The sequence below is a fragment of the Phalangium opilio genome, unplaced genomic scaffold, assembly GCF_054372755.1.
Source record: "Phalangium opilio isolate 3A_F unplaced genomic scaffold, DU_Popi_V2 ptg000095l_1, whole genome shotgun sequence".
In the NCBI taxonomy this organism is placed as follows: domain Eukaryota; kingdom Metazoa; phylum Arthropoda; class Arachnida; order Opiliones; family Phalangiidae; genus Phalangium; species Phalangium opilio.
The window spans coordinates 3501396-3521223 of record NW_028324200.1 but is presented as its reverse complement, the minus strand read 5'-3'; the positions used below and the strand labels follow the sequence as shown (position 1 = coordinate 3521223).

The window sequence follows — 19828 nt, the reverse complement described above, 5'->3', positions numbered from 1 at the left end:
TTGACGGTGCTTAATTTCGGTGATCGGACGAAAACCGGTGTTTTCAGCGTGATATTGTCGTCGCCGAGATCTTTAGTTAGTTATTCGAATTTAAAACTAATTTGACAAATTACCCTTCTGCATGTTTGAAAAAAAAAGAAACTCTGTTTGCTTTTCTCATATCTGGTGGATTATAAAAAAGGAAACTAAACTGTAAAAGACAACGGCACGCAGTGTTCCTAAGTGGTCTCCCTCCCAAGTACTGACTGCGCTTGACGCTGCTTAATTTCGGTGATCGGACGAGAACCGGTGTTTTCAGCGTGATATGGCCGTTGCCGAGTACTCTAGTTAGTTATTCGAATGTAAAACTAATTTTACAAATAACCCTTCTGCATGTTTGAAAAAAAAGAAACTCTGTTTGCTTTTCTCATATCTGGTGGATTTTAAAAAGGAAAATACACTGTAAAAGACAACGGCTAGCAGTGTTCCTAATGTTTCTCCCTCCCAAGTACTGACTGCGCTTGACGCTGCTTAATTTCGGTGATCGGACGAGAACCGGTGTTTTCAGCGTGATATTGTCGTCGCCGAGATCTTTAGTTAGTTATTCGAAATTAAAACTAATTTGACAAATTACCCTTCTGCATGTTTGAAAAAAAAGAAACTCTGTTTGCTTTTCTCATATCTGGTGGATTATGAAAAAGGAAACTAAACTGTAAAAGACAACGGCACGCAGTGTTCCTAAGTGGTCTCCCTCCCAAGTACTGACTGCGCTTGACGCTGCTTAATTTCGGTGATCGGACGAGAACCGGTCTTTTCAGCGTGATATGGCCGTTGCCGAGAACTTTAGTTAGTTATTCGAATGTAAAACTAATTTGACAAATAACCCTTCTGCATGTTTGAAAAAAAAGAAACTCTGTTTGCTTTTCTCATATCTGGTGGATTTTAAAAAGGAAAATACACTGTAAAAGACAACGGCACGCAGTGTTCCTAATTGTTCTCCCTCCCAAGTACTGACTGCGCTTGACGCTGCTTAATTTCGGTGATCGGACGAGAACCGGTGTTTTCAGCGTGATATTGTCGTCGCCGAGATCTTTAGTTAGTTATTCGAATTTAAAACTAATTTGACAAATTACCCTTCTGCATGTTTGAAAAAAAGAAACTCTGTTTGCTTTTCTCATATCTGGTGGATTATAAAAAAGGAAACTAAACTGTAAAAGACAACGGCACGCAGTGTTCCTAAGTGGTCTCCCTCCCAAGTACTGACTGCGCTTGACGCTGCTTAATTTCGGTGATCGGACGAGAACCGGTGTTTTCAGCGTGATATGGCCGTTGCCGAGAACTTTACTTAGTTATTCGAATTTAAAACTAATTTGACAAATTACCCTTCTGCATGTTGGAAAAAAAAAGAAACTCTGTTTGCTTTTCTCATATCTTGTGGATTTTAAAAAAGGAAACTAAACTGTAAAAAACAACGGCACGCAGTGTTCCTAAGTGGTCTCCCTCCCAAGTACTGACTGCGCTCTACGCTGCTTAACTTCGGTGATCGGACGAGAACCGGTGTTTTCAGCGTGATATGGCCGTTGCCGAGAACTTTAGTTAGTTATTCGAATTTAATACTAATTTGACAAATTACCCTTCTTCATGTTTGAAAGATAAGAAACTCTGTTTGCTTTTCTCATATCTGGTGGATTTTAAAAAAGGAAACTACACTGTAAAAGACAACGGCGCGCAGTGTTCCTAAGTGGTCTCCCTCCCAAGTACTGACTGCGCTCGACGCTGCTTAACTTCGGTGATCGGACGAGAACCGGTGTTTTCAGCGTGATATGGCCGTTGCCGAGAACTTTAGTTAGTTATTCGAATGTAAAACTAATTTGACAAATAACCCTTCTGCATGTTTGAAAAAAAAGAAAGTCTGTTTGCTTTTCTCATATCTGGTGGATTTTAAAAAGGAAAATACACTGTAAAAGACAACGGCACGCAGTGTTCCTAATTGTTCTCCCTCCCAAGTACTGACTGCGCTTGACGGTGCTTAATTTCGGTGATCGGACGAAAACCGGTGTTTTCAGCGTGATATTGTCGTCGCCGAGATCTTTAGTTAGTTATTCGAATTTAAAACTAATTTGACAAATTACCCTTCTGCATGTTTGAAAAAAAAAGAAACTCTGTTTGCTTTTCTCATATCTGGTGGATTATAAAAAAGGAAACTAAACTGTAAAAGACAACGGCACGCAGTGTTCCTAAGTGGTCTCCCTCCCAAGTACTGACTGCGCTTGACGCTGCTTAATTTCGGTGATCGGACGAGAACCGGTGTTTTCAGCGTGATATGGCCGTTGCCGAGTACTCTAGTTAGTTATTCGAATGTAAAACTAATTTGACAAATAACCCTTCTGCATGTTTGAAAAAAAAGAAACTCTGTTTGCTTTTCTCATATCTGGTGGATTTTAAAAAGGAAAATACACTGTAAAAGACAACGGCTAGCAGTGTTCCTAATGTTTCTCCCTCCCAAGTACTGACTGCGCTTGACGCTGCTTAATTTCGGTGATCGGACGAGAACCGGTGTTTTCAGCGTGATATTGTCGTCGCCGAGATCTTTAGTTAGTTATTCGAAATTAAAACTAATTTGACAAATTACCCTTCTGCATGTTTGAAAAAAAAGAAACTCTGTTTGCTTTTCTCATATCTGGTGGATTATGAAAAAGGAAACTAAACTGTAAAAGACAACGGCACGCAGTGTTCCTAAGTGGTCTCCCTCCCAAGTACTGACTGCGCTTGACGCTGCTTAATTTCGGTGATCGGACGAGAACCGGTCTTTTCAGCGTGATATGGCCGTTGCCGAGAACTTTAGTTAGTTATTCGAATGTAAAACTAATTTGACAAATAACCCTTCTGCATGTTTGAAAAAAAAGAAACTCTGTTTGCTTTTCTCATATCTGGTGGATTTTAAAAAGGAAAATACACTGTAAAAGACAACGGCACGCAGTGTTCCTAATTGTTCTCCCTCCCAAGTACTGACTGCGCTTGACGCTGCTTAATTTCGGTGATCGGACGAGAACCGGTGTTTTCAGCGTGATATTGTCGTCGCCGAGATCTTTAGTTAGTTATTCGAATTTAAAACTAATTTGACAAATTACCCTTCTGCATGTTTGAAAAAAAGAAACTCTGTTTGCTTTTCTCATATCTGGTGGATTATAAAAAAGGAAACTAAACTGTAAAAGACAACGGCACGCAGTGTTCCTAAGTGGTCTCCCTCCCAAGTACTGACTGCGCTTGACGCTGCTTAATTTCGGTGATCGGACGAGAACCGGTGTTTTCAGCGTGATATGGCCGTTGCCGAGAACTTTACTTAGTTATTCGAATTTAAAACTAATTTGACAAATTACCCTTCTGCATGTTGGAAAAAAAAAGAAACTCTGTTTGCTTTTCTCATATCTTGTGGATTTTAAAAAAGGAAACTAAACTGTAAAAAACAACGGCACGCAGTGTTCCAAAGTGGTCTCCCTCCCAAGTACTGACTGCGCTCTACGCTGCTTAACTTCGGTGATCGGACGAGAACCGGTGTTTTCAGCGTGATATGGCCGTTGCCGAGAACTTTAGTTAGTTATTCAAATTTAAAACTAATGTGACAAATTACCCTTCTGCGTGTTTGAAAAAAAAGAAACTCTGTTTGCGTTTCTCACATCTGGTGGATTATAAAAAAGGAAACTAAACTGTAAAAGACAACGGCACGCAGTGTTCCTAAGTGTTCTCCCTCCCAAGTACTGACTGCGCTTGACGCTGCTTAATTTCGGTGATCGGACGAGAACCGGTGTTTTCAGCGTGATATGGCCGTTGCCGAGAACTTTAGTTAGTTATTCGAATGTAAAACTAATTTGACAAATTACCCTTCTGCATGTTTGAAAAAAAGAAACTCTGTTTGCTTTTCTCATATCTGGTGGATTATAAAAAAGGAAACTAAACTGTAAAAGACAACGGCACGCAGTGTTCCTAAGTGGTCTCCCTCCCAAGTACTGACTGCGCTTGACGCTGCTTAATTTCGGTGATCGGACGAGAACCGGTGTTTTCAGCGTGATATGGCCGTTGCCGAGAACTTTACTTAGTTATTCGAATTTAAAACTAATTTGACAAATTACCCTTCTGCATGTTGGAAAAAAAAAGAAACTCTGTTTGCTTTTCTCATATCTTGTGGATTTTAAAAAAGGAAACTAAACTGTAAAAAAAACGGGACGCAGTGTTCCTAAGTGGTCTCCCTCCCAAGTACTGACTGCGCTCTACGCTGCTTAACTTCGGTGATCGGACGAGAACCGGTGTTTTCAGCGTGATATGGCCGTTGCCGAGAACTTTAGTTAGTTATTCAAATTTAAAACTAATTTGACAAATTACCCTTCTGCATGTTTGAAAAAAAAGAAACTCTGTTTGCTTTTCTCACATCTGGTGGATTATAAAAAAGGAAACTAAACTGTAAAAGACAACGGCACGCAGTGTTCCTAAGTGGTCTCCCTCCCAAGTACTGACTGCGCTCGACGCTGCTTAACTTCGGTGATCGGACGAGAACCGGTGTTTTCAGCGTGGTATGGCCGTTGCCGAGAACTTTAGTTAGTTATTCGAATTTAAAACTAATTTGACAAATTACCCTTCTGCATGTTTGAAAAAAAAGAAACTCTGTTTGCTATTCTCATATCTGGTGGATTTTAAAAAAGGAAACTACACTGTAAAAGACAACGGCACGCAGTGTTCCTAATTGTTCTCCCTCCCAAGTACTGACTGCGCTTGACGCTGCTTAATTTCGGTGATCGGACGAGAACCGGTGTTTTCAGCGTGATATTGTCGTCGCCGAGATCTTTAGTTAGTTATTCGAAATTAAAACTAATTTGACAAATTACCCTTCTGCATGTTGGAAAAAAAAAGAAACTCTGTTTGCTTTTCTCATATCTTGTGGATTTTAAAAAAGGAAACTAAACTGTAAAAAAAACGGGACGCAGTGTTCCTAAGTGGTCTCCCTCCCAAGTACTGACTGCGCTCTACGCTGCTTAACTTCGGTGATCGGACGAGAACCGGTGTTTTCAGCGTGATATGGCCGTTGCCGAGAACTTTAGTTAGTTATTCAAATTTAAAACTAATTTGACAAATTACCCTTCTGCATGTTTGAAAAAAAAGAAACTCTGTTTGCTTTTCTCACATCTGGTGGATTATAAAAAAGGAAACTAAACTGTAAAAGACAACGGCACGCAGTGTTCCTAAGTGGTCTCCCTCCCAAGTACTGACTGCGCTCGACGCTGCTTAACTTCGGTGATCGGACGAGAACCGGTGTTTTCAGCGTGATATGGCCGTTGCCGAGAACTTTAGTTAGTTATTCGAATTTAAAACTAATTTGACAAATTACCCTTCTGCATGTTTGAAAAAAAAGAAACTCTGTTTGCTATTCTCATATCTGGTGGATTTTAAAAAAGGAAACTACACTGTAAAAGACAACGGCACGCAGTGTTCCTAATTGTTCTCCCTCCCAAGTACTGACTGCGCTTGACGCTGCTTAATTTCGGTGATCGGACGAGAACCGGTGTTTTCAGCGTGATATTGTCGTCGCCGAGATCTTTAGTTAGTTATTCGAAATTAAAACTAATTTGACAAATTACCCTTCTGCATGTTTGAAAAAAAAGAAACTCTGTTTGCTTTTCTCATATCTGGTGGATTTTAAAAAAGGAAACTACACTGTAAAAGACAACGGCACGCAGTGTTCCTAAGTGGTCTCCCTCCCAAGTACTGACTGCGCTTGACGCTGCTTAATTTCGGTGATCGGACGAGAACCGGTGTTTTCAGCGTGATATGGCCGTTGCCGAGAACTTTAGTTAGTTATTCGAATGTAAAACTAATTTGACAAATAACCCTTCTGCATGTTTGAAAAAAAAGAAACTCTGTTTGCTATTCTCATATCTGGTGGATTTTAAAAAAGGAAACTACACTGTAAAAGACAACGGCACGCAGTGTTCCTAAGTGGTCTCCCTCCCAAGTACTGACTGCGCTTGACGCTGCTTAATTTCGGTGATCGGACGAGAACCGGTGTTTTCAGCGTGATATGGCCGTCTCCGAGATCTTTAGTTAGTTATTCGAATTTAAAACTAATTTGACAAATTACCCTTCTGCATGTTTGAAAGATAAGAAACTCTGTTTGCTTTTCTCATATCTGGTGGATTTTAAAAAAGGAAACTACACTGTAAAAGACAACGGCACGCAGTGTTCCTAAGTGGTCTCCCTCCCAAGTACTGACTGCGCTTGACGCTGCTTAATTTCGGTGGTCGGACGAGAACCGGTGTTTTCAGCGTGATATGGCCGTTGCCGAGAACTTTAGTTAGTTATTCGAATTTAATACTAATTTGACAAATTACCCTTCTTCATGTTTGAAAGATAAGAAAATCTGTTTGCTTTTCTCATATCTGGTGGATTTTAAAAAAGGAAACTACACTGTAAAAGACAACGGCACGCAGTGTTCCTAAGTGGTCTCCCTCCCAAGTACTGACTGCGCTCGACGCTGCTTAACTTCGGTGATCGGACGAGAACCGGTGTTTTCAGCGTGATATGGCCGTTGCCGAGAACTTTAGTTAGTTATTCGAATTTAAAACTAATTTGACAAATTACCCTTCTGCATGTTTGAAAAAAAAGAAACTCTGTTTGCTTTTCTCATATCTGGTGGATTTTAAAAAAGGAAACTACACTGTAAAAGACAACGGCACGCAGTGTTCCTAATTGGTCTCCCTCCCAAGTACTGACTGCGCTTGACGCTGCTTAATTTCGGTGATCGGACGAGAACCGGTGTTTTCAGCGTGATATGATCGTCGCCGAGATCTTTAGTTAGTTATTCGAATTTAAAACTAATTTGACAAATTACCCTTCTTCATGTTTCAAAGATAAGAAAATCTGTTTGCTTTTCTCATATCTGGTGGATTTTAAAAAAGGAAACGACACTGTAAAAGACAACGGCACGCAGTGTTCCTAAGTGGTCTCCCTCCTAAGTACTGACTGCGCTCGACGCTGCTTAACTTCTGTGATCGGACGAGAACCGGTGTTTTCAGCGTGTTATGGCCGTTGCCGAGAACTTTAGTTAGTTATTCGAATGTAAAACTAATTTGACAAATAACCCTTCTGCATGTTTGAAAAAAAAGAAACTCTGTTTGCTTTTCTCATATCTGGTGGATTTTAAAAAGGAAAATACACTGTAAAAGACAACGGCACGCAGTGTTCCTAATTGTTCTCCCTCCCAAGTACTGACTGCGCTTGACGCTGCTTAATTTCGGTGATCGGACGAGAACCGGTGTTTTCAGCGTGATATTGTCGTCGCCGAGATCTTTAGTTAGTTATTCGAATTTAAAACTAATTTGACAAATTACCCTTCTGCATGTTTGAAAAAAAAGAAACTCTGTTTGCTTTTCTCATATCTGGTGGATTTTAAAAAAGGAAACTACACTGTAAAAGACAACGGCACGCAGTGTTCCTAATTGGTCTCCCTCCCAAGTACTGACTGCGCTTGACGCTGCTTAATTTCGGTGATCGGACGAGAACCGGTGTTTTCAGCGTGATATGGTCGTCGCCGAGATCTTTAGTTAGTTATTCGAATGTAAAACTAATTTGACAAATAACCCTTCTGCATGTTTGAAAAAAAAGAAACTCTGTTTGCTTTTCTCATATCTGGTGGATTTTAAAAAGGAAAATACACTGTAAAAGACAACGGCACGCAGTGTTCCTAATTGGTCTCCCTCCCAAGTACTGACTGCGCTTGACGCTGCTTAATTTCGGTGATCGGACGAGAACCGGTGTTTTCAGCGTGATATTGTCGTCGCCGAGATCTTTAGTTAGTTATTCGAATTTAAAACTAATTTGACAAATTACCCTTCTGCATGTTTGAAAGATAAGAAACTCTGTTTGCTTTTCTCATATCTGGTGGATTTTAAAAAAGGAAACTAAACTGTAATTGACAACGGCACGCAGTGTTCCTAAGTGGTCTCCCTCCCAAGTACTGACTGCGCTTGACGCTGCTTAATTTCGGTGGTCGGACGAGAACCGGTGTTTTCAGCGTGATATGGCCGTTGCCGAGAACTTTAGTTAGTTATTCGAATTTAAAACTAATTTGACAAATTACCCTTCTGCATGTTTGAAAAAAAGAAATTCTGTTTGCTTTTCTCATATCTGGTGGATTTTAAAAAAGGAAACTACACTGTAAAAGACAACGGCACGCAGTGTTCCTAATTGGTCTCCCTCTCAAGTACTGACTGCGCTTGACGCTGCTTAATTTCAGTGATCGGACGAGAACCGGTGTTTTCAGCGTGATATGGTCGTCGCCGAGATCTTTAGTTAGTTATTCGAATTTAAAACTAATTTGACAAATTACCCTTCTTCATGTTTGAAAGATAAGAAAATCTGTTTGCTTTTCTCATATCTGGTGGATTTTAAAAAAGGAAACGACACTGTAAAAGACAACGGCACGCAGTGTTCCTAAGTGGTCTCCCTCCCAAGTACTGACTGCGCTCGACGCTGCTTAACTTCGGTGATCGGACGAGAACCGGTGTTTTCAGCGTGATATGGCCGTTGCCGAGAACTTTAGTTAGTTATTCGAATTTAAAACTAATTTGACAAATTACCCTTCTGCATGTTTGAAAAAAAGAAATTCTGTTTGCTTTTCTCATATCTGGTGGATTTTAAAAAAGGAAACTACACTGTAAAAGACAACGGCACGCAGTGTTCCTAATTGGTCTTCCTCCCAAGTACTGACTGCGCTTGACGCTGCTTAATTTCGGTGATCGGACGAGAACCGGTGTTTTCAGCGTGATATGGTCGTCGCCGAGATCTTTAGTTAGTTATTCAAATTTAAAACTAATTTGACAAATTACCCTTGTTCATGTTTGAAAGATAAGAAAATCTGTTTGCTTTTCTCATATCTGGTGGATTTTAAAAAAGGAAACGACTCTGTAAAAGACAACGGCACGCAGTGTTCCTAAGTGGTCTCCCTCCCAAGTACTGACTGCGCTCGACGCTGCTTAACTTCGGTGATCGGACGAGAACCGGTGTTTTCAGCGTGTTATGGCCGTTGCCGAGAACTTTAGTTAGTTATTCGAATGTAAAACTAATTTGACAAATAACCCTTCTGCATGTTTGAAAAAAAATGAAACTGTTTGCTTTTCTCATATCTGGTGGATTTTAAAAAAGGAAACTAAACTGTAAAAGACAACGGCACGCAGTGTTCCTAAGTGGTCTCCCTCCCAAGTACTGACTGCGCTTGACGCTGCTTAATTTCGGTGATCGGACGAGAACCGGTGTTTTCAGCGTGATATGGCCGTTGCCGAGAACTTTAGTTAGTTATTCGAATTTAAAACTAATTTGACAAATTACCCTTCTGCATGTTTGAAAAAAAAGAAACTCTGTTTGCTTTTCTCATATCTGGTGGATATTAAAAAAGGAAAATACACTGTAAAAGACAACGGCACGCAGTGTTCCTAAGTCGTCTCCCTCCCAAGTACTGACTGCGCTCGACGCTGCTTAACTTCGGTGATCGGACGAGAACCGGTGTTTTCAGCGTGATATGGCCGTTGCCGAGAGCTTTAGTTAGTTATTCGAATTTAAAACTAATTTGACAAATTACCCTTCTGCATGTTTGAAAAAAAAGTAACTGTTTGCTTTTCTCATTTCTGGTGGATTTTAAAAAAGGAAACTACACTGTAAAAGACAACGGCAAGCAGTGTTCCTAAGTGGTCTCCCTCCCAAGTACTGACTGCGCTCGACGCTGCTTAATTTCGGTGATCGGACGAGAACCGGTGTTTTCAGCGTGATATGGCCGTTGCCGAGAACTTTAGTTAGTTATTCGAATTTAAAACTAATTTGACAAATTACCCTTCTGCATGTTTGAAAAAAAGAAATTCTGTTTGCTTTTCTCATATCTGGTGGATTTTAAAAAAGGTAACTACACTGTAAAAGACAACGGCACGCAGTGTTCCTAATTGGTCTCCCTCCCAAGTACTGACTGCGCTTGACGCTGCTTAATTTCGGTGATCGGACGAGAACCGGTGTTTTCAGCGTGATATGGTCGTCGCCGAGATCTTTAGTTAGTTATTCGAATTTAAAACTAATTTGACAAATTACCCTTCTTCATGTTTGAAAGATAAGAAAATCTGTTTGCTTTTCTCATATCTGGTGGATTTTAAAAAAGGAAACAACACTGTAAAAGACAACGGCACGCAGTGTTCCTAAGTGGTCTCCCTCCCAAGTACTGACTGCGCTCGACGCTGCTTAACTTCGGTGATCGGACGAGAACCGGTGTTTTCAGCGTGATATGGCCGTTGCCGAGAACTTTAGTTAGTTATTCGAATTTAAAACTAATTTGACAAATTACCCTTCTGCATGTTTGAAAAAAAGAAATTCTGTTTGCTTTTCTCATATCTGGTGGATTTTAAAAAAGGAAACGACACTGTAAAAGACAACGGCACGCAGTGTTCCTAAGTGGTCTCCCTCCCAAGTACTGACTGCGCTCGACGCTGCTTAACTTCGGTGATCGGACGAGAACCGGTGTTTTCAGCGTGATATGGCCGTTGCCGAGAACTTTAGTTAGTTATTCGAATTTAAAACTAATTTGACAAATTACCCTTCTGCATGTTTGAAAAAAAGAAATTCTGTTTGCTTTTCTCATATCTGGTGGATTTTAAAAAAGGAAACTACACTGTAAAAGACAACGGCACGCAGTGTTCCTAATTGGTCTTCCTCCCAAGTACTGACTGCGCTTGACGCTGCTTAATTTCGGTGATCGGACGAGAACCGGTGTTGTCAGCGTGATATGGTCGTCGCCGAGATCTTTAGTTAGTTATTCAAATTTAAAACTAATTTGACAAATTACCCTTGTTCATGTTTGAAAGATAAGAAAATCTGTTTGCTTTTCTCATATCTGGTGGATTTTAAAAAAGGAAACGACTCTGTAAAAGACAACGGCACGCAGTGTTCCTAAGTGGTCTCCCTCCCAAGTACTGACTGCGCTCGACGCTGCTTAACTTCGGTGATCGGACGAGAACCGGTGTTTTCAGCGTGTTATGGCCGTTGCCGAGAACTTTAGTTAGTTATTCGAATGTAAAACTAATTTGACAAATAACCCTTCTGCATGTTTGAAAAAAAATGAAACTGTTTGCTTTTCTCATATCTGGTGGATTTTAAAAAAGGAAACTAAACTGTAAAAGACAACGGCACGCAGTGTTCCTAAGTGGTCTCCCTCCCAAGTACTGACTGCGCTTGACGCTGCTTAATTTCGGTGATCGGACGAGAACCGGTGTTTTCAGCGTGATATGGCCGTTGCCGAGAACTTTAGTTAGTTATTCGAATTTAAAACTAATTTGACAAATTACCCTTCTGCATGTTTGAAAAAAAAGAAACTCTGTTTGCTTTTCTCATATCTGGTGGATATTAAAAAAGGAAAATACACTGTAAAAGACAACGGCACGCAGTGTTCCTAAGTCGTCTCCCTCCCAAGTACTGACTGCGCTCGACGCTGCTTAACTTCGGTGATCGGACGAGAACCGGTGTTTTCAGCGTGATATGGCCGTTGCCGAGAGCTTTAGTTAGTTATTCGAATTTAAAACTAATTTGACAAATTACCCTTCTGCATGTTTGAAAAAAAAGTAACTGTTTGCTTTTCTCATTTCTGGTGGATTTTAAAAAAGGAAACTACACTGTAAAAGACAACGGCAAGCAGTGTTCCTAAGTGGTCTCCCTCCCAAGTACTGACTGCGCTCGACGCTGCTTAATTTCGGTGATCGGACGAGAACCGGTGTGTTCAGCGTGATATGGCCGTTGCCGAGAACTTTAGTTAGTTATTCGAATTTAAAACTAATTTGACAAATTACCCTTCTGCATGTTTGAAAAAAAGAAATTCTGTTTGCTTTTCTCATATCTGGTGGATTTTAAAAAAGGAAACTACACTGTAAAAGACAACGGCACGCAGTGTTCCTAATTGGTCTCCCTCCCAAGTACTGACTGCGCTTGACGCTGCTTAATTTCGGTGATCGGACGAGAACCGGTGTTTTCAGCGTGATATGGTCGTCGCCGAGATCTTTAGTTAGTTATTCGAATTTAAAACTAATTTGACAAATTACCCTTCTTCATGTTTGAAAGATAAGAAAATCTGTTTGCTTTTCTCATATCTGGTGGATTTTAAAAAAGGAAACAACACTGTAAAAGACAACGGCACGCAGTGTTCCTAAGTGGTCTCCCTCCCAAGTACTGACTGCGCTCGACGCTGCTTAACTTCGGTGATCGGACGAGAACCGGTGTTTTCAGCGTGTTATGGCCGTTGCCGAGAACTTTAGTTAGTTATTCGAATGTAAAACTAATTTGACAAATAACCCTTCTGCATGTTTGAAAAAAAGAAATTCTGTTTGCTTTTCTCATATCTGGTGGATTTTAAAAAAGGAAACTACACTGTAAAAGACAACGGCACGCAGTGTTCCTAATTGGTCTCCCTCCCAAGTACTGACTGCGCTTGACGCTGCTTAATTTCGGTGATCGGACGAGAACCGGTGTTTTCAGCGTGATATGGTCGTCGCCGAGATCTTTAGTTAGTTATTCGAATTTAAAACTAATTTGACAAATTACCCTTCTTCATGTTTGAAAGATAAGAAAATCTGTTTGCTTTTCTCATATCTGGTGGATTTTAAAAAAGGAAACGACTCTGTAAAAGACAATGGCACGCAGTGTTCCTAAGTGGTCTCCCTCCCAAGTACTGACTGCGCTCGACGCTGCTTAACTTCGGTGATCGGACGAGAACCGGTGTTTTCAGCGTGTTATGGCCGTTGCCGAGAACTTTAGTTAGTTATTCGAATTTAAAACTAATTTGACAAATTACCCTTCTGCATGTTTGAAAAAAAAGAAACTCTGTTTGCTTTTCTCATATCTGGTGGATATTAAAAAAGGAAACTACACTATAAAAGACAACGGCACGCAGTGTTCCTAAGTCGTCTCCCTCCCAAGTACTGACTGCGCTCGACGCTGCTTAACTTCGGTGATCGGACGAGAACCGGTGTTTTCAGCGTGATATGGCCGTTGCCGAGAGCTTTAGTTAGTTATTCGAATTTAAAACTAATTTGACAAATTACCCTTCTGCATGTTTGAAAAAAAAGAAACTGTTTGCTTTTCTCATTTCTGGTGGATTTTAAAAAAGGAAACTACACTGTAAAAGACAACGGCAAGCAGTGTTCCTAAGTGGTCTCCCTCCCAAGTACTGACTGCGCTCGACGCTGCTTAATTTCGGTGATCGGACGAGAACCGGTGTTTTCAGCGTGATATGGCCGTTGCCGAGAACTTTAGTTAATAATTCGAATTTCAAACTTATTAGAAAAATTACCCTTCTCCATGTTTTTTTTAAAAAAAAGAAACTCTCTTTGCTTTTCTCATATCTGTTGGATTTTAAAAAAGGAAACTAAAGTGTAAAAGACAACGGCACGCAGTGTTCCTAATTGGTCTCCCTCCCAAGTACTGACTGCGCTTGACGCTGCTTAATTTCGGTGATCGGACGAGAACCGGTGTTTTCAGCGTGATATGGCCGTCGCCGAGATCTTTAGTTAGTTATTCGAAGTTAAAACTAATTTGACAAATTACCCTTCTGCATGTTTGAAAGATAAGAAACTCTGTTTGCTTTTCTCATATCTGGTGGATTTTAAAAAAGGAAACTAAACTGTAAAAGACAACGGCACGCAGTGTTCCTAAGTGGTCTCCCTCCCAAGTACTGACTGCGCTTGACGCTGCTTAATTTCGGTGGTCGGACGAGAACCGGTGTTTTCAGCGTGATATGGCCGTTGCCGAGAACTTTAGTTAGTTATTCGAATTTAATACTAATTTGACAAATTACCCTTCTTCATGTTTGAAAGATAAGAAAATCTGTTTGCTTTTCTCATATCTGGTGGATTTTAAAAAAGGAAACTACACTGTAAAAGACAACGGCACGCAGTGTTCCTAAGTGGTCTCCCTCCCAAGTACTGACTGCGCTCGACGCTGCTTAACTTCGGTGCTCGGACGAGAACCGGTGTTTTCAGCGTGATATGGCCGTTGCCGAGAACTTTAGTTAGTTATTCGAATTTAAAACTAATTTGACAAATTACCCTTCTGCATGTTTGAAAAAAAGAAATTCTGTTTGCTTTTCTCATATCTGGTGGATTTTAAAAAAGGAAACTACACTGTAAAAGACAACGGCACGCAGTGTTCCTAATTGGTCTCCCTCCCAAGTACTGACTGCGCTTGACGCTGCTTAATTTCGGTGATCGGACGAGAACCGGTGTTTTCAGCGTGATATGGCCGTTGCCGAGAACTTTAGTTAGTTATTCGAATTTAAAACTAATTTGACAAATTACCCTTCTGCATGTTTGAAAAAAATGAAACTCAGTTTGCTTTTCTCATATCTGGTGGATTTTAAAAAAGGAAACTACACTGTAAAAGACAACGGCACGCTGTGTTCCTAATTGGTCTCCCTCCCAAGAACTGACTGCGCTTGACGCTGCTTAATTTCGGTGATCGGACGAGAACCGGTGTTTTCAGCGTGTTATGGCCGTTGCCGAGAACTTTAGTTAGTTATTCGAATGTAAAACTAATTTGACAAATAACCCTTCTGCATGTTTGAAAAAAATTAAACTGTTTGCTTTTCTCATATCTGGTGGATTTTAAAAAAGGAAACTAAACTGTAAAAGACAACGGCACGCAGTGTTCCTAAGTGGTCTCCCTCCCAAGTACTGACTGCGCTCGACGCTGCTTAACTTCGGTGATCGGACGAGAACCGGTGTTTTCAGCGTGTTATGGCCGTTGCCGAGAACTTTAGTTAGTTATTCGAATGTAAAACTAATTTGACAAATAACCCTTCTGCATGTTTGAAAAAAATTAAACTGTTTGCTTTTCTCATATCTGGTGGATTTTAAAAAAGGAAACTAAACTGTAAAAGACAACGGCACGCAGTGTTCCTAAGTGGTCTCCCTCCCAAGTACTGACTGCGCTTGACGCTGCTTAATTTCGGTGATCGGACGAGAACCGGTGTTTTCAGCGTGATATGGCCGTCGCCGAGATCTTTAGTTAGTTATTCGAAGTTAAAACTAATTTGACAAATTACCCTTCTGCATGTTTGAAAGATAAGAAACTCTGTTTGCTTTTCTCATATCTGGTGGATTTTAAAAAAGGAAACTAAACTGTAAAAGACAACGGCACGCAGTGTTCCTAAGTGGTCTCCCTCCCAAGTACTGACTGCGCTTGACGCTGCTTAATTTCGGTGATCGGACGAGAACCGGTGTTTTCAGCGTGATATGGCCGTTGCCGAGAACTTTAGTTAGTTATTCGAATTTAAAACTAATTTGACAAATTACCCTTCTGCATGTTTGAAAAAAAAGAAACTCTGTTTGCTTTTCTCATATCTGGTGGATTATAAAAAAGGAAACTAAACTGTAAAAGACAACGGCACGCAGTGTTCCTAAGTCGTCTCCCTCCCAAGTACTGACTGCGCTCGACGCTGCTTAACTTCGGTGATCGGACGAGAACCGGTGTTTTCAGCGTGATATGGCCGTTGCCGAGAACTTTAGTTAGTTATTCGAATTTAAAACTAATTTGACAAATTACCCTTCTGCATGATTGAAAAAAAGAAACTCTGTTTGCTTTTCTCATATCTTGTGGATTTTAAAAAAGGAAACTACACTGTAAAAGTCAACGGCACGCAGTGTTCCTAAGTGGTCTCCCTCCCAAGTACTGACTGCGCTCGACGCTGCTTAACTTCGGTGATCGGACGAGAACCGGTGTTTTCAGCGTGATATGGCCGTTGCCGAGAGCTTTAGTTAGTTATTCGAATTTAAAACTAATTTGACAAATTAACCTTCTGCATGTTTGAAAAAAAGAAACTCTGTTTGCTTTTCTCATATCTGGTGGATTTTAAAAAAGGAAACTACACTGTAAAAGACAACGGCACGCAGTGTTCCTAAGTGGTCTCCCTCCCAAGTACTGACTGCGCTCGATGCTGCTTAACTTCGGTGATCGGACAAGAACCGGTGTTTTCAGCGTGATATGGCCGTTGCCGAGAACTTAAGTTAGTTATTCGAATTTAAAACTAATTTGACAAATTACCCTTCTGCATGTTTGAAAAAAAAGAAACTCTGTTTGCTTTTCTCATATCTGGTGGATTTTAAAAAAGGAAACTACACTGTAAAAGACAACGGCACGCAGTGTTCCTAAGTGGTCTCCCTCCCGAGTACTGACTGCGCTCGACGCTGCTTAATTTCGGTGATCGGACGAGAACCGGTGTTTTCAGCGTGATATGGCCGTTGCCGAGAACTTTAGTTAATAATTCGAATTTCAAACTTATTAGAAAAATTACCCTTCTCCATGTTTTTTTTAAAAAAAGAAACTCTCTTTGCTTTTCTCATATCTGTTGGATTTTAAAAAAGGAAACTAAAGTGTAAAAGACAACGGCACGCAGTGTTCCTAATTGGTCTCCCTCCCAAGTACTGACTGCGCGTGACGCTCCTTAATTTCGGTGATCGGACGAGAACCGGTGTTTTCAGCGTGATATGGCCGTTGCCGAGAACTTTAGGTAGTTATTCGAATTTAAAACTAATTTGACAAATTACCCTTGTGCATGTTTGAAAAAAAGAAACTCTGTTTGCTTTTCTCATATCTGGTGGATTTTAAAAAAGGAAACTACACTGTAAAAGACAACGGCACGCAGTGTTCCTAAGTGGTCTCCCTCCCAAGTACTGACTGCGCTTGACGCTGCTTAATTTCGGTGATCGGACGAGAACCGGTGTTTTCAGCGTGATATGGCCGTCGCCGAGATCTTTAGTTAGTTATTCGAAGTTAAAACTAATTTGACAAATTACCCTTCTGCATGTTTGAAAGATAAGAAACTCTGTTTGCTTTTCTCATATCTGGTGGATTTTAAAAAAGGAAACTACACTGTAAAAGACAACGGCACGCAGTGTTCCTAAGTGGTCTCCCTCCCAAGTACTGACTGTGCTCGACGCTGCTTAACTTCGGTGATCGGACAAGAACCGGTGTTTTCAGCGTGATATGGCCGTTGCCGAGAACTTTAGTTAGTTATTCGAATTTAAAACTAATTTGACAAATTACCCTTCTGCATGTTTGAAAAAAAAGAAACTCTGTTTGCTTTTCTCATATCTGGTGGATTTTAAAAAAGGAAACTACACTGTAAAAGACAACGGCACGCAGTGTTCCTAAGTGGTCTCCCTCCCGAGTACTGACTGCGCTCGACGCTGCTTAATTTCGGTGATCGGACGAGAACCGGTGTTTTCAGCGTGATATGGCCGTTGCCGAGAACTTTAGTTAATAATTCGAATTTCAAACTTATTAGAAAAATTACCCTTCTCCATGTTTTTTTTTTAAAAAAAGAAACTCTCTTTGCTTTTCTCATATCTGTTGGATTTTAAAAAAGGAAACTAAAGTGTAAAAGACAACGGCACGCAGTGTTCCTAATTGGTCTCCCTCCCAAGTACTGACTGCGCGTGACGCTCCTTAATTTCGGTGATCGGACGAGAACCGGTGTTTTCAGCGTGATATGGCCGTTGCCGAGAACTTTAGTTAGTTATTCGAATTTAAAACTAATTTGACAAATTACCCTTGTGCATGTTTGAAAAAAAGAAACTCTGTTTGCTTTTCTCATATCTGGTGGATTTTAAAAAAGGAAACTACACTGTAAAAGACAACGGCACGCAGTGTTCCTAAGTGGTCTCCCTCCCAAGTACTGACTGCGCTTGACGCTGCTTAATTTCGGTGATCGGACGAGAACCGGTGTTTTCAGCGTGATATGGCCGTCGCCGAGATCTTTAGTTAGTTATTCGAAGTTAAAACTAATTTGACAAATTACCCTTCTGCATGTTTGAAAGATAAGAAACTCTGTTTGCTTTTCTCATATCTGGTGGATTTTAAAAAAGGAAACTACACTGTAAAAGACAACGGCACGCAGTGTTCCTAAGTGGTCTCCCTCCCAAGTACTGACTGTGCTCGACGCTGCTTAACTTCGGTGATCGGACAAGAACCGGTGTTTTCAGCGTGATATGGCCGTTGCCGAGAACTTTAGTTAGTTATTCGAATTTAAAACTAATTTGACAAATTACCCTTCTGCATGTTTGAAAAAAAAGAAACTCTGTTTGCTTTTCTCATATCTGGTGGATTTTAAAAAAGGAAACTACACTGTAAAAGACAACGGCACGCAGTGTTCCTAAGTGGTCTCCCTCCCAAGTACTGACTGCGCTCGACGCTGCTTAATTTCGGTGATCGGACGAGAACCGGTGTTTTCAGCGTGATATGGCCGTTGCCGAGAACTTTAGTTAGTTATTCGAATTTAAAACTAATTTGACAAATTACCCTTCTGCATGTTTGAAAAAAAGAAACTCTGTTTGCTTTTCTCATATCTGGTGGATTTTAAAAAAGGAAACTACACTGTAAAAGACAACGGCACGCAGTGTTCCTAAGTGGTCTCCCTCCCAAGTACTGACTGCGCTCGACGCTGCTTAATTTCGGTGATCGGACGAGAACCGGTGTTTTCAGCGTGATATGGCCGTTGCCGAGAACTTTAGTTAATAATTCGAATTTCAAACTTATTAGAAAAATTACCCTTCTCCATGTTTTTTTTTAAAAAAAGAAACTCTCTTTGCTTTTCTCATATCTGTTGGATTTTAAAAAAGGAAACTAAAGTGTAAAAGACAACGGCACGCAGTGTTCCTAATTGGTCTCCCTCCCAAGTACTGACTGCGCGTGACGCTCCTTAATTTCGGTGATCGGACGAGAACCGGTGTTTTCAGCGTGATATGGCCGTTGCCGAGAACTTTAGGTAGTTATTCGAATTTAAAACTAATTTGACAAATTACCCTTGTGCATGTTTGAAAAAAAGAAACTCTGTTTGCTTTTCTCATATCTGGTGGATTTTAAAAAAGGAAACTACACTGTAAAAGACAACGGCACGCAGTGTTCCTAAGTGGTCTCCCTCCCAAGTACTGACTGCGCTTGACGCTGCTTAATTTCGGTGATCGGACGAGAACCGGTGTTTTCAGCGTGATATGGCCGTCGCCGAGATCTTTAGTTAGTTATTCGAAGTTAAAACTAATTTGACAAATTACCCTTCTGCATGTTTGAAAGATAAGAAACTCTGTTTGCTTTTCTCATATCTGGTGGATTTTAAAAAAGGAAACTACACTGTAAAAGACAACGGCACGCAGTGTTCCTAAGTGGTCTCCCTCCCAAGTACTGACTGTGCTCGACGCTGCTTAACTTCGGTGATCGGACAAGAACCGGTGTTTTCAGCGTGATATGGCCGTTGCCGAGAACTTTAGTTAGTTATTCGAATTTAAAACTAATTTGACAAATTACCCTTCTGCATGTTTGAAAAAAAAGAAACTCTGTTTGCTTTTCTCATATCTGGTGGATTTTAAAAAAGGAAACTACACTGTAAAAGACAACGGCACGCAGTGTTCCTAAGTGGTCTCCCTCCCGAGTACTGACTGCGCTCGACGCTGCTTAATTTCGGTGATCGGACGAGAACCGGTGTTTTCAGCGTGATATGGCCGTTGCCGAGAACTTTAGTTAATAATTCGAATTTCAAACTTATTAGAAAAATTACCCTTCTCCATGTTTTTTTTTTAAAAAAAGAAACTCTCTTTGCTTTTCTCATATCTGTTGGATTTTAAAAAAGGAAACTAAAGTGTAAAAGACAACGGCACGCAGTGTTCCTAATTGGTCTCCCTCCCAAGTACTGACTGCGCGTGACGCTCCTTAATTTCGGTGATCGGACGAGAACCGGTGTTTTCAGCGTGATATGGCCGTTGCCGAGAACTTTAGTTAGTTATTCGAA

At 40.7% G+C, this 19828-nt stretch overlaps 25 non-coding genes and 51 pseudogenes across 25 annotated transcripts; all 76 read right to left on the bottom strand.

Moving 5' to 3' along the window:
* Positions 1 to 197: 197 nt before the first annotated feature.
* LOC149636322 (5S ribosomal RNA) lies at positions 198 to 316 on the bottom strand (annotated as a pseudogene).
* A 380-nt stretch (positions 317 to 696) lies between these two features.
* LOC149636321 (5S ribosomal RNA) lies at positions 697 to 815 on the bottom strand (annotated as a pseudogene).
* A 130-nt stretch (positions 816 to 945) lies between these two features.
* LOC149636320 (5S ribosomal RNA) lies at positions 946 to 1064 on the bottom strand (annotated as a pseudogene).
* A 130-nt stretch (positions 1065 to 1194) lies between these two features.
* LOC149636319 (5S ribosomal RNA) lies at positions 1195 to 1313 on the bottom strand (annotated as a pseudogene).
* Positions 1314 to 1445: 132 nt separating this feature from the next.
* On the bottom strand, positions 1446 to 1564 carry LOC149636318 (5S ribosomal RNA). The gene has a single exon (XR_016373425.1). It is a non-coding gene; the product is annotated as a 5S ribosomal RNA (ribosomal RNA).
* Positions 1565 to 1695: 131 nt separating this feature from the next.
* On the bottom strand, positions 1696 to 1814 carry LOC149636317 (5S ribosomal RNA). Its single transcript, XR_016373512.1, has one exon. It is a non-coding gene; the product is annotated as a 5S ribosomal RNA (ribosomal RNA).
* A 381-nt stretch (positions 1815 to 2195) lies between these two features.
* LOC149636316 (5S ribosomal RNA) lies at positions 2196 to 2314 on the bottom strand (annotated as a pseudogene).
* A 380-nt stretch (positions 2315 to 2694) lies between these two features.
* LOC149636315 (5S ribosomal RNA) lies at positions 2695 to 2813 on the bottom strand (annotated as a pseudogene).
* A 130-nt stretch (positions 2814 to 2943) lies between these two features.
* Positions 2944 to 3062, bottom strand: LOC149636314 (5S ribosomal RNA; annotated as a pseudogene).
* A 130-nt stretch (positions 3063 to 3192) lies between these two features.
* On the bottom strand, positions 3193 to 3311 carry LOC149636313 (5S ribosomal RNA; annotated as a pseudogene).
* A 132-nt stretch (positions 3312 to 3443) lies between these two features.
* On the bottom strand, positions 3444 to 3562 carry LOC149636312 (5S ribosomal RNA). The gene has a single exon (XR_016373460.1). It is a non-coding gene; the product is annotated as a 5S ribosomal RNA (ribosomal RNA).
* Positions 3563 to 3693: 131 nt separating this feature from the next.
* LOC149636311 (5S ribosomal RNA) lies at positions 3694 to 3812 on the bottom strand (annotated as a pseudogene).
* Positions 3813 to 3942: 130 nt separating this feature from the next.
* LOC149636310 (5S ribosomal RNA) lies at positions 3943 to 4061 on the bottom strand (annotated as a pseudogene).
* Positions 4062 to 4192: 131 nt separating this feature from the next.
* LOC149636309 (5S ribosomal RNA) lies at positions 4193 to 4311 on the bottom strand (annotated as a pseudogene).
* A 131-nt stretch (positions 4312 to 4442) lies between these two features.
* On the bottom strand, positions 4443 to 4561 carry LOC149636308 (5S ribosomal RNA). The gene has a single exon (XR_016372535.1). It is a non-coding gene; the product is annotated as a 5S ribosomal RNA (ribosomal RNA).
* A 131-nt stretch (positions 4562 to 4692) lies between these two features.
* Positions 4693 to 4811, bottom strand: LOC149636307 (5S ribosomal RNA; annotated as a pseudogene).
* Positions 4812 to 4942: 131 nt separating this feature from the next.
* Positions 4943 to 5061, bottom strand: LOC149636306 (5S ribosomal RNA; annotated as a pseudogene).
* Positions 5062 to 5192: 131 nt separating this feature from the next.
* LOC149636305 (5S ribosomal RNA) lies at positions 5193 to 5311 on the bottom strand. Its single transcript, XR_016373233.1, has one exon. It is a non-coding gene; the product is annotated as a 5S ribosomal RNA (ribosomal RNA).
* Positions 5312 to 5442: 131 nt separating this feature from the next.
* Positions 5443 to 5561, bottom strand: LOC149636304 (5S ribosomal RNA; annotated as a pseudogene).
* Positions 5562 to 5692: 131 nt separating this feature from the next.
* Positions 5693 to 5811, bottom strand: LOC149636303 (5S ribosomal RNA; annotated as a pseudogene).
* Positions 5812 to 5942: 131 nt separating this feature from the next.
* LOC149636302 (5S ribosomal RNA) lies at positions 5943 to 6061 on the bottom strand (annotated as a pseudogene).
* Positions 6062 to 6192: 131 nt separating this feature from the next.
* LOC149636301 (5S ribosomal RNA) lies at positions 6193 to 6311 on the bottom strand (annotated as a pseudogene).
* A 131-nt stretch (positions 6312 to 6442) lies between these two features.
* On the bottom strand, positions 6443 to 6561 carry LOC149636300 (5S ribosomal RNA). The gene has a single exon (XR_016373232.1). It is a non-coding gene; the product is annotated as a 5S ribosomal RNA (ribosomal RNA).
* Positions 6562 to 6692: 131 nt separating this feature from the next.
* On the bottom strand, positions 6693 to 6811 carry LOC149636299 (5S ribosomal RNA; annotated as a pseudogene).
* Positions 6812 to 6942: 131 nt separating this feature from the next.
* LOC149636298 (5S ribosomal RNA) lies at positions 6943 to 7061 on the bottom strand (annotated as a pseudogene).
* Positions 7062 to 7191: 130 nt separating this feature from the next.
* On the bottom strand, positions 7192 to 7310 carry LOC149636297 (5S ribosomal RNA; annotated as a pseudogene).
* Positions 7311 to 7441: 131 nt separating this feature from the next.
* On the bottom strand, positions 7442 to 7560 carry LOC149636296 (5S ribosomal RNA; annotated as a pseudogene).
* Positions 7561 to 7690: 130 nt separating this feature from the next.
* LOC149636295 (5S ribosomal RNA) lies at positions 7691 to 7809 on the bottom strand (annotated as a pseudogene).
* Positions 7810 to 7940: 131 nt separating this feature from the next.
* Positions 7941 to 8059, bottom strand: LOC149636294 (5S ribosomal RNA; annotated as a pseudogene).
* A 130-nt stretch (positions 8060 to 8189) lies between these two features.
* LOC149636293 (5S ribosomal RNA) lies at positions 8190 to 8308 on the bottom strand (annotated as a pseudogene).
* A 131-nt stretch (positions 8309 to 8439) lies between these two features.
* LOC149636292 (5S ribosomal RNA) lies at positions 8440 to 8558 on the bottom strand. Its single transcript, XR_016373231.1, has one exon. It is a non-coding gene; the product is annotated as a 5S ribosomal RNA (ribosomal RNA).
* Positions 8559 to 8688: 130 nt separating this feature from the next.
* On the bottom strand, positions 8689 to 8807 carry LOC149636291 (5S ribosomal RNA; annotated as a pseudogene).
* Positions 8808 to 8938: 131 nt separating this feature from the next.
* LOC149636290 (5S ribosomal RNA) lies at positions 8939 to 9057 on the bottom strand. The gene has a single exon (XR_016372663.1). It is a non-coding gene; the product is annotated as a 5S ribosomal RNA (ribosomal RNA).
* Positions 9058 to 9187: 130 nt separating this feature from the next.
* On the bottom strand, positions 9188 to 9306 carry LOC149636289 (5S ribosomal RNA; annotated as a pseudogene).
* A 131-nt stretch (positions 9307 to 9437) lies between these two features.
* LOC149636288 (5S ribosomal RNA) lies at positions 9438 to 9556 on the bottom strand. The gene has a single exon (XR_016372923.1). It is a non-coding gene; the product is annotated as a 5S ribosomal RNA (ribosomal RNA).
* A 129-nt stretch (positions 9557 to 9685) lies between these two features.
* LOC149636287 (5S ribosomal RNA) lies at positions 9686 to 9804 on the bottom strand (annotated as a pseudogene).
* A 130-nt stretch (positions 9805 to 9934) lies between these two features.
* On the bottom strand, positions 9935 to 10053 carry LOC149636286 (5S ribosomal RNA; annotated as a pseudogene).
* A 131-nt stretch (positions 10054 to 10184) lies between these two features.
* LOC149636285 (5S ribosomal RNA) lies at positions 10185 to 10303 on the bottom strand. Its single transcript, XR_016373229.1, has one exon. It is a non-coding gene; the product is annotated as a 5S ribosomal RNA (ribosomal RNA).
* A 130-nt stretch (positions 10304 to 10433) lies between these two features.
* LOC149636284 (5S ribosomal RNA) lies at positions 10434 to 10552 on the bottom strand. Its single transcript, XR_016373228.1, has one exon. It is a non-coding gene; the product is annotated as a 5S ribosomal RNA (ribosomal RNA).
* Positions 10553 to 10682: 130 nt separating this feature from the next.
* Positions 10683 to 10801, bottom strand: LOC149636283 (5S ribosomal RNA; annotated as a pseudogene).
* Positions 10802 to 10932: 131 nt separating this feature from the next.
* LOC149636282 (5S ribosomal RNA) lies at positions 10933 to 11051 on the bottom strand. Its single transcript, XR_016372662.1, has one exon. It is a non-coding gene; the product is annotated as a 5S ribosomal RNA (ribosomal RNA).
* A 130-nt stretch (positions 11052 to 11181) lies between these two features.
* Positions 11182 to 11300, bottom strand: LOC149636281 (5S ribosomal RNA; annotated as a pseudogene).
* A 131-nt stretch (positions 11301 to 11431) lies between these two features.
* LOC149636280 (5S ribosomal RNA) lies at positions 11432 to 11550 on the bottom strand. The gene has a single exon (XR_016372922.1). It is a non-coding gene; the product is annotated as a 5S ribosomal RNA (ribosomal RNA).
* A 129-nt stretch (positions 11551 to 11679) lies between these two features.
* Positions 11680 to 11798, bottom strand: LOC149636279 (5S ribosomal RNA; annotated as a pseudogene).
* A 130-nt stretch (positions 11799 to 11928) lies between these two features.
* LOC149636278 (5S ribosomal RNA) lies at positions 11929 to 12047 on the bottom strand (annotated as a pseudogene).
* A 131-nt stretch (positions 12048 to 12178) lies between these two features.
* On the bottom strand, positions 12179 to 12297 carry LOC149636277 (5S ribosomal RNA). Its single transcript, XR_016372661.1, has one exon. It is a non-coding gene; the product is annotated as a 5S ribosomal RNA (ribosomal RNA).
* Positions 12298 to 12427: 130 nt separating this feature from the next.
* On the bottom strand, positions 12428 to 12546 carry LOC149636276 (5S ribosomal RNA; annotated as a pseudogene).
* A 131-nt stretch (positions 12547 to 12677) lies between these two features.
* On the bottom strand, positions 12678 to 12796 carry LOC149636275 (5S ribosomal RNA; annotated as a pseudogene).
* Positions 12797 to 12927: 131 nt separating this feature from the next.
* Positions 12928 to 13046, bottom strand: LOC149636274 (5S ribosomal RNA). The gene has a single exon (XR_016372921.1). It is a non-coding gene; the product is annotated as a 5S ribosomal RNA (ribosomal RNA).
* A 129-nt stretch (positions 13047 to 13175) lies between these two features.
* Positions 13176 to 13294, bottom strand: LOC149636273 (5S ribosomal RNA; annotated as a pseudogene).
* Positions 13295 to 13429: 135 nt separating this feature from the next.
* LOC149636272 (5S ribosomal RNA) lies at positions 13430 to 13548 on the bottom strand (annotated as a pseudogene).
* Positions 13549 to 13679: 131 nt separating this feature from the next.
* Positions 13680 to 13798, bottom strand: LOC149636271 (5S ribosomal RNA; annotated as a pseudogene).
* A 131-nt stretch (positions 13799 to 13929) lies between these two features.
* Positions 13930 to 14048, bottom strand: LOC149636270 (5S ribosomal RNA). Its single transcript, XR_016373494.1, has one exon. It is a non-coding gene; the product is annotated as a 5S ribosomal RNA (ribosomal RNA).
* A 130-nt stretch (positions 14049 to 14178) lies between these two features.
* LOC149636269 (5S ribosomal RNA) lies at positions 14179 to 14297 on the bottom strand (annotated as a pseudogene).
* Positions 14298 to 14428: 131 nt separating this feature from the next.
* LOC149636268 (5S ribosomal RNA) lies at positions 14429 to 14547 on the bottom strand (annotated as a pseudogene).
* Positions 14548 to 14676: 129 nt separating this feature from the next.
* LOC149636267 (5S ribosomal RNA) lies at positions 14677 to 14795 on the bottom strand. Its single transcript, XR_016372660.1, has one exon. It is a non-coding gene; the product is annotated as a 5S ribosomal RNA (ribosomal RNA).
* A 129-nt stretch (positions 14796 to 14924) lies between these two features.
* On the bottom strand, positions 14925 to 15043 carry LOC149636266 (5S ribosomal RNA; annotated as a pseudogene).
* A 131-nt stretch (positions 15044 to 15174) lies between these two features.
* LOC149636265 (5S ribosomal RNA) lies at positions 15175 to 15293 on the bottom strand (annotated as a pseudogene).
* Positions 15294 to 15424: 131 nt separating this feature from the next.
* LOC149636264 (5S ribosomal RNA) lies at positions 15425 to 15543 on the bottom strand. Its single transcript, XR_016372920.1, has one exon. It is a non-coding gene; the product is annotated as a 5S ribosomal RNA (ribosomal RNA).
* A 130-nt stretch (positions 15544 to 15673) lies between these two features.
* On the bottom strand, positions 15674 to 15792 carry LOC149636263 (5S ribosomal RNA). The gene has a single exon (XR_016373511.1). It is a non-coding gene; the product is annotated as a 5S ribosomal RNA (ribosomal RNA).
* A 130-nt stretch (positions 15793 to 15922) lies between these two features.
* On the bottom strand, positions 15923 to 16041 carry LOC149636262 (5S ribosomal RNA). The gene has a single exon (XR_016373098.1). It is a non-coding gene; the product is annotated as a 5S ribosomal RNA (ribosomal RNA).
* A 131-nt stretch (positions 16042 to 16172) lies between these two features.
* Positions 16173 to 16291, bottom strand: LOC149636261 (5S ribosomal RNA). The gene has a single exon (XR_016372865.1). It is a non-coding gene; the product is annotated as a 5S ribosomal RNA (ribosomal RNA).
* A 134-nt stretch (positions 16292 to 16425) lies between these two features.
* LOC149636260 (5S ribosomal RNA) lies at positions 16426 to 16544 on the bottom strand (annotated as a pseudogene).
* Positions 16545 to 16674: 130 nt separating this feature from the next.
* Positions 16675 to 16793, bottom strand: LOC149636259 (5S ribosomal RNA; annotated as a pseudogene).
* Positions 16794 to 16924: 131 nt separating this feature from the next.
* LOC149636258 (5S ribosomal RNA) lies at positions 16925 to 17043 on the bottom strand (annotated as a pseudogene).
* Positions 17044 to 17174: 131 nt separating this feature from the next.
* LOC149636257 (5S ribosomal RNA) lies at positions 17175 to 17293 on the bottom strand. Its single transcript, XR_016372864.1, has one exon. It is a non-coding gene; the product is annotated as a 5S ribosomal RNA (ribosomal RNA).
* Positions 17294 to 17429: 136 nt separating this feature from the next.
* LOC149636256 (5S ribosomal RNA) lies at positions 17430 to 17548 on the bottom strand (annotated as a pseudogene).
* Positions 17549 to 17678: 130 nt separating this feature from the next.
* LOC149636255 (5S ribosomal RNA) lies at positions 17679 to 17797 on the bottom strand (annotated as a pseudogene).
* Positions 17798 to 17928: 131 nt separating this feature from the next.
* On the bottom strand, positions 17929 to 18047 carry LOC149636254 (5S ribosomal RNA; annotated as a pseudogene).
* Positions 18048 to 18178: 131 nt separating this feature from the next.
* LOC149636253 (5S ribosomal RNA) lies at positions 18179 to 18297 on the bottom strand. The gene has a single exon (XR_016372738.1). It is a non-coding gene; the product is annotated as a 5S ribosomal RNA (ribosomal RNA).
* A 130-nt stretch (positions 18298 to 18427) lies between these two features.
* Positions 18428 to 18546, bottom strand: LOC149636252 (5S ribosomal RNA). The gene has a single exon (XR_016372737.1). It is a non-coding gene; the product is annotated as a 5S ribosomal RNA (ribosomal RNA).
* A 135-nt stretch (positions 18547 to 18681) lies between these two features.
* Positions 18682 to 18800, bottom strand: LOC149636251 (5S ribosomal RNA; annotated as a pseudogene).
* A 130-nt stretch (positions 18801 to 18930) lies between these two features.
* Positions 18931 to 19049, bottom strand: LOC149636250 (5S ribosomal RNA; annotated as a pseudogene).
* Positions 19050 to 19180: 131 nt separating this feature from the next.
* Positions 19181 to 19299, bottom strand: LOC149636249 (5S ribosomal RNA; annotated as a pseudogene).
* Positions 19300 to 19430: 131 nt separating this feature from the next.
* Positions 19431 to 19549, bottom strand: LOC149636248 (5S ribosomal RNA). The gene has a single exon (XR_016372863.1). It is a non-coding gene; the product is annotated as a 5S ribosomal RNA (ribosomal RNA).
* Positions 19550 to 19685: 136 nt separating this feature from the next.
* LOC149636247 (5S ribosomal RNA) lies at positions 19686 to 19804 on the bottom strand (annotated as a pseudogene).
* Positions 19805 to 19828: the final 24 nt, after the last annotated feature.